Genomic DNA, 6,803 nt, shown 5'->3' with positions numbered 1-6,803 from the left:
TGAGGTACCCACATTTCAACAAACTTTAGCAGCAGTTGAAGCACTGCGTACCTTTGTGGATATGCAAAATAATTTGCCTGAAAATGTGTTTTCTTTCCTTAACGTCCTTGAATTTTTTGTTGAAAGGGGAAAAGTGGAAAAATCAAACGCAATCAAAACTTACGAATTATTTTAAAACAAGTTTTACGAGTTCTATATTAAGAATTTTTCACAAAATAAATTTTTGTTGGTCCCCTTGAAATTCCCTATATGATTCCCTCTGTATTGCATACATAATATGATGTGATGTCTAGACAGGCAAGACCATTCTCATTTTACACCACACAGAAGAGCCCCCAAAGATATGCATCACATCATTAGCACGCTAGCAAGTGCCACCTACAATCTATGCGCTACGCAATGAAGGTTGGGCCTGTGTATACATACGTGATTTCTTGCCTTTCCGGTCCTAAATATTTGTCTAATAAATTGTTTATTTATTGCCATAGCTCACACTTACACAGGAACACTTCATGTTCGTTTCTTGTAAGTTGTCATAAATTCAATCATGACAGCCCTAACATGATATCGCCCTCTGCTGCTGGCTGTTCTCCCCAATTGATTTATTTATGATTTTTTTTTTAAGTATCATCTGGTCCCCCTCAAAAACACCTTCTCTGCAAGGCCATCATACTAATTTCCGCTCTATGTCCGGCTCCCCCAAAACCTGTTGCATACCTCCTGGGGCATTTGACGCTACTTCTGGCAGTGACTGCGTCGCACAGTGGGACTTAGCCAAAATGAGGCTAATAGCATTCAGAAATGCAATCTTCAAGAAAATTGGATTTCTAGTTTAGGACAGATTGATTTACATACTTATGTACATATGTAAATGGCGCAACTTCGCACGTAAGAACAGTCAAAATAGCGCTGCTGCAGGTATAAGAATAAGAATGGTAAATAGTAGTTTGATTCACGCAAATTCACTGAAATTAAGGAAGGAAAAACATTATATGAGAATTACGAATTATTCGAAACAATGATCGATGGGAATGTTCTTAATGAACTGGCACTAAAAAGACCTTGACATGAGCATTCGGCAAAAAAAGGAATATCCCGATATTATTTTCTGAATTGACTGAAACTCAGCTAACTTAACCAAATGGCATATAATTTCTTTAACTTTGATCTGAAACCCATTAAAATAAGCAGATCTCTTTTTCGGCATTTTTATAGTCATGTTTTCCTTTACTATTCTCTCCCATAAAAGGTGAAAGGTGAGTCTTGATGAAAGTTTTTTCTCAAAGTCAACTAAGTTTTTAGTTACGAACACATGAAGTGCTTTATAGGAGAATGTGATTAATTAAAAAAAAAACACACATGGGAACATCGTACTATCGAGACCCGTACGTTCACGACCGGTACTTAATTCAATTTAAAACGAGGGGGAACGTTGTGAGTCGCTGCGGACACCGCAACTCTACGGTTATACCCGATACTAAGTCAGTATGGCTCTCCTCCGGCAGACGCCGCTAATATTAAACGACACGACAAAGAGTGCGTGCGAGAGAGACAGAAAATCAGTTTGAGCGTGACGTCGGCCGCTGCGTAGCCACTGCAAATTGATTTGTTCCTTTTGGCTATAAAAATGATCTGATCTGATCCCGATTCAGCAACCTGATAGATATGGTCATTATCTATGATTCTGCGTTTTTAGTTTTCTCGAATCTGCAATATTGTGGATGCAACAGATTTTCGTCCTTTGTGTGGGCGGAAGGGGGTGGGGCGAAATTTTCAGATATACGTTTTATATTGAGATCTAACAGGAGTGCGGACAGTAAATTTGGTTACTCTAGCCTTAATACTCTCTGAGATTTGTGAATATCCCCAGATTTGCATCCTTTGCGGAGGCGGAAGGGGGTGTGGCGAAATTTTGAAACAAACTCGTCTCGGTCTGATATATTAGGAGTGTGGATACCAAATTTGGTTGCTCTAGCTTTTATAGTCTCTGAGATCTAGGCGCTAATGTTTTACTCTAAGCAAAGCCGGCTATGCTACGTGTGTGTTAGAGAGAGACAGGGCGAGAAAAAATGAAATTGTTTTCTTGATGCTGGCTATAATAATAATACGATCCAATTCAGATTCTGCAGTCTAAAAGATATGGTCATTCTCTACGATTCTGCGTTTTTGATTTTATCGTATCTTTAAAAATGTGGATGCCACAGATTTTCGTCCTTTGTGGGGGCGGAAGTGGGCGGGGCAAAGTTTTGAAATATTTTTGTAGCAGTGACATATCACAGAAGTCTGGATCCAAAACATCGTTGCTCTATCTCTTATAGTCCTTGAGCACTAGGCGCTGAAGGGGACGGACAGACGGACAGACGGACGGACGGACAGACAGACAGGGCTCAATCGACTCGGCTATTGATGCTGATCAAGACTATATATACTTTATAGGGTCGGAAACGATTCCTTCTGGACGTTACACACATCCACTTTTACCACAAATCTAATATACCCCAATACACATTTTGAGTATCGGGTATAATAAAAAACACTAGTGGTAATTTATTGTGCTATTCCCCGATAGAAACCTACATTAATCCACTTTTAAAATAAATTTAATAAAGATAATAATTAGTTTAGGCAGGCATTCTCATAACTACAAAATAATTTTCTCTTTTAATTGAATAGCCCTAATAATAAGATTAACATAGATACACAGATTACATAGATAATAAAAATCTTTACATTATGTACAACAAATTTAGAGGGGAATATTAAGCTTCAAATCAGTATTTTTATATGTATTGTAAAAGATTTAAACCTGCTTTGAATTATATATATTGTGGTTTCAGCCACTAATTATACTCACAGTAGTTAATTAAATACTAATCGGTGTATCGATGGCCCAAGATGACTTTGATTAATTCCGGTGTATACGCTATGTAATTTAGAGGTAGGTCAGTTTAGATTCGTATATATGTGTGGTCCCAGGGTTTCTGCACTAATATGGATTGAATCCCGAGACGACGGTTTATTAAGTTGTAGATGTGAACTTTTATTAAGTATTTAAATGGATTAAGATTATGATTAACAACGTATTTGTATGTGCGTATAACTTTGGGTTATGTGGATCATTTGTCTGCTGTGTGTGAAGCTCGCGAATCTCTGGCACCGACTGACTCTCGCTCTCGCTGACTCCCGATCTCTTGATCTCTCCACTTAACCCTAGAAACCTCCTGCTGTCGTGAAGTCTCTCTCTCTCTGCTGCTCAAAAAGGGTGTTGTTCAGTACTGGCGGCCACTTCAAGCCTCTCTCTACACCGTGGACTCCATCCCGATTCCTACATATATATTTTTACGTTTCTACAGTTCGTATTCCGCATAGAGTTAGTTTCCACTTGAAAAGAGAGACTTTATTTCCAAAAGAATTTGTGTGTTGTTCCAAAAAACTTCGAGCCAAGACTGACTATGAACCCCGACCAATCCGACGAGCTGGACAACAAGCAACAAGATTGCAAGATTAAGTTCATAAACTTAGCTTCATATTAGCATTAGGTCAGGAATACCAATTATCCAATGGCTGACTCACTGCTCAAAGCTGTACACTACAGATATTCTCTGGGAAAATCGATATTACTAAAAAAACGAGGGGGAACGTTGTGAGTTGCTGCGGACACCGCAACTCTACGGTTATACCCGATACTAAGTCAGTATGGCTCTCCTCCGGCAGACGCCGCTAATATTTAACGACACGACAAAGAGTGCGTGCGAGAGAGACAGAAAATCAGTCTGAGCGTGACGTCACGCGCTGCGTAGCCACTGCAAATTGATTTGTTTCCTTTCGCTATAAAAATGATCTGATCTGATCCAGATTCAGCAATCTGATAGATATGGTCGGTATCTATGATTCTGCGTTTTTAGTTTTCTCGAATCTGCAATATTGTGGATGCAACAGATTTTCGTCCTTTGTGGGGGCGGACGGAGGTGGGGCGAAATTTTAAGATATACGTTTTATATTGAGATCTAACAGAAGTGCGGATACCAAATTTGGTTACTCTAGCTTTAATAGTCTCTGAGATTTGTGAATATCCCCAGATTTGCATTCTTTGCGGGGGCGGAAGGGGGTGTGGCGAAATTTTGAAACAAACTCGTCTCGGTCCGATATATTAGGAGTGTGGATACCAAATTTGATTGCTCTAGCTTTTATAGTCTCTGAGATCTAGGCGCTAATGTTTTACTCTAAGCAAAGCCGCCTATACTACGTGTGTGTTAGAGAGAGACAGGGCGAGAAAAAATGAAATTGTTTTCTTGATGCTGGCTATAATAATAATACGATCCAATTCAGATTCTGCAGTCTAAAAGATATGGTCATTCTCTACGATTCTGCGTTTTTGATTTTATCGTATCTTTAAAAATGTGGATGCCACAGATTTTCGTCCTTTGTGGGGGCGGAAGTGGGCGGGGCAAAGTTTTGAAATATTTTTGTAGCAGTGACATATCACAGAAGTCTGGATCCAAAACATCGTTGCTGTGGCTCTTATAGTCTTTGAGCATTAGGCGCTGAAGGGGACGGACAGACGGACAGACGGACGGACGGACAGACAGACATGTCTCAATCGACTCGGCTATTGATGCTGATCAAGAATATATATACTTTATGGGGTCGGAAACGATTCCTTCAGGACGTTACACACATCCATTTTCACCACAAATCTAATATACCCCAATACTCATTTTGAGTATCGGGTATAAAAAAAAAACCGAGGTGGGTATCATTTAGAATATTTCGAAATAACAACTATAGTGAAAAAATATCCCGTAAAGAAATTTACTCCTACGGTTCATACAATTTAGTGACATCGTCAAATTTTAATTAATGGCTACAAATTGAAGTGAAAGCCACCTCAAGAATTGAGAAACAAAGATTAAAATAAATACAAAATATCAAGACGAGCAAAATATTACTAACAAGGCAGAACGAGGAGGGAGGACGTTGTAAACATGTTGGCCCACACTTCAGATCCATTTATTTCATCCATTAGGGCTCGCGCACACTGTAGCTGAAATCGGAGCTGAAAGCTGAGCTGATAGCTGATTTATAAGCTCTGAAAAAACAAACACACGACACCGGTGCAAGTGCGCACATTGCAGACTGAGCTGACTCAGCTTAGTTTGATCGATCAAGCATGTTTGTTTTTTCAGAAAGCTGATTGCTGATTTCGATCAAGTGTATTGGTTCATAAGTGATCGAAAATGTGCTGCAAAACATTGTTAAGCGAAATTAAGGTTAACCCAGTAATAAGCGGAATAAGAGGAATAAGCGGGACTATTAAAAATATTTGAATAATAATTTTATTTCTATAATTTCTGGAAGGCGATAAATTGGGCAAAAAAGTTGTATTATTTACCATTACCAATAAATATAATATACTATGTCCCCAAGTACAGTAAATGCTCGAAAGACATCATAATGTTTATTATTATAGAAAATAAATAATAATTGAAAAATGTAATAAAAATTCGTAAAAAAAAGTAATACGAATACAAACTCAACGGAAATGTGGTTAAAATACACGTAATTTAAAAAAAACGAGGGGGAACGTTGTGAGTTGCTGCGGACACCGCAACTCTACAGTTATACCCGATACTAAGGCAGTATGGCTCTGCAATATTGTGGATGCAACAGTTCTTCGTCCTTTGTGGGGGCGGAAGGGGGTGGGGCGAAATTTTCTGATATACTCTAGCCTTAATAGTCTCTGAGATTTGTGAATATCCCCAGATTTGCATCCTTTGCGGGGGCGGAAGGGGGTGTGGCGAAATTTTGAAACAAACTCGTCTCGTTCCGATATATTAGGAGTGTGGATACCAAATTTGGTTGCTCTAGCTTTTATAGTCTCTGAGATCTAGGCGCTAATGTTTTACTCTAAGCAAAGCCGCCTATGCTGTGTGTTAGAGAGAGACAGGGCGAGAAAAAATGAAATTGTTTTCTTGATGCTGGCTATAATAATAATACGATCCAATTCAGATTCTGCAGTCTAAAAGATATGGCCATTCTCTACGATTCTGCGTTTTTGGTTTTCTCGTATCTTTAAAATTGTGGATGCCACAGTTTTTCGCCCTTTGTGGGGGCGGAAGTGGGCGGGGAAAAGTTTTGAAATATTTTTGTAGCAGGGACATATCACAGAAGATCCAAAACATCGTTGCTCTAGCTCTTATAGTCTTTGAGCATTAGGCGCTGAAGGGGACGGACAGACGGACAGACAGACATAGCTCAATCGACTCGGCTAGTGATGCTGATCAAGAATATATATACTTTATGGGGTCGGAAACGATTCCTTCTGGACGTTACACACATCCACTTTTACCACAAATCTAATATACCCCAATACTCATTTTGAGTATCGGGTATAAAAAAACGAAGAAAGCTTCCGTCTGGCTACTGTACGTCTGGCTACTGTACGTGCTGTGAAGTAATAATTCATTAACAATATAATAATAATAATTATAATGATATCTATTGATGTACTTAAGGAGATAGACAAAGGGAGGCAATGGCTTTCAGCTTTCAGCAATCAGATCAGCCGTCAATGTACGCACCTGCAAGCTGATTCTGCATGAGAAAAGCTCTCAGATCAGCTAAGCTTTCAGCTCTGATTTCAGCGTCGATTTCAGCTCCGCTTTCAGCTATAGTGTGCGCGAGCCCTTAGACATACATATGTACATATGTATGTATGAGATCCAAAAGTTATTAACAAGTAGTTATTCTTTAGAAAATTTTATTTTATTTTATCTATTATTATTTTAGTAGATAAAAGTTTT

This window comes from Drosophila persimilis, unplaced genomic scaffold (genome assembly GCF_003286085.1).
Source record: "Drosophila persimilis strain 14011-0111.01,24,50 unplaced genomic scaffold, DperRS2 tig00000520-arrow-pilon, whole genome shotgun sequence".
NCBI lineage: Eukaryota > Metazoa > Arthropoda > Insecta > Diptera > Drosophilidae > Drosophila > Drosophila persimilis.
Note: the sequence above shows the minus strand (reverse complement) of the source record.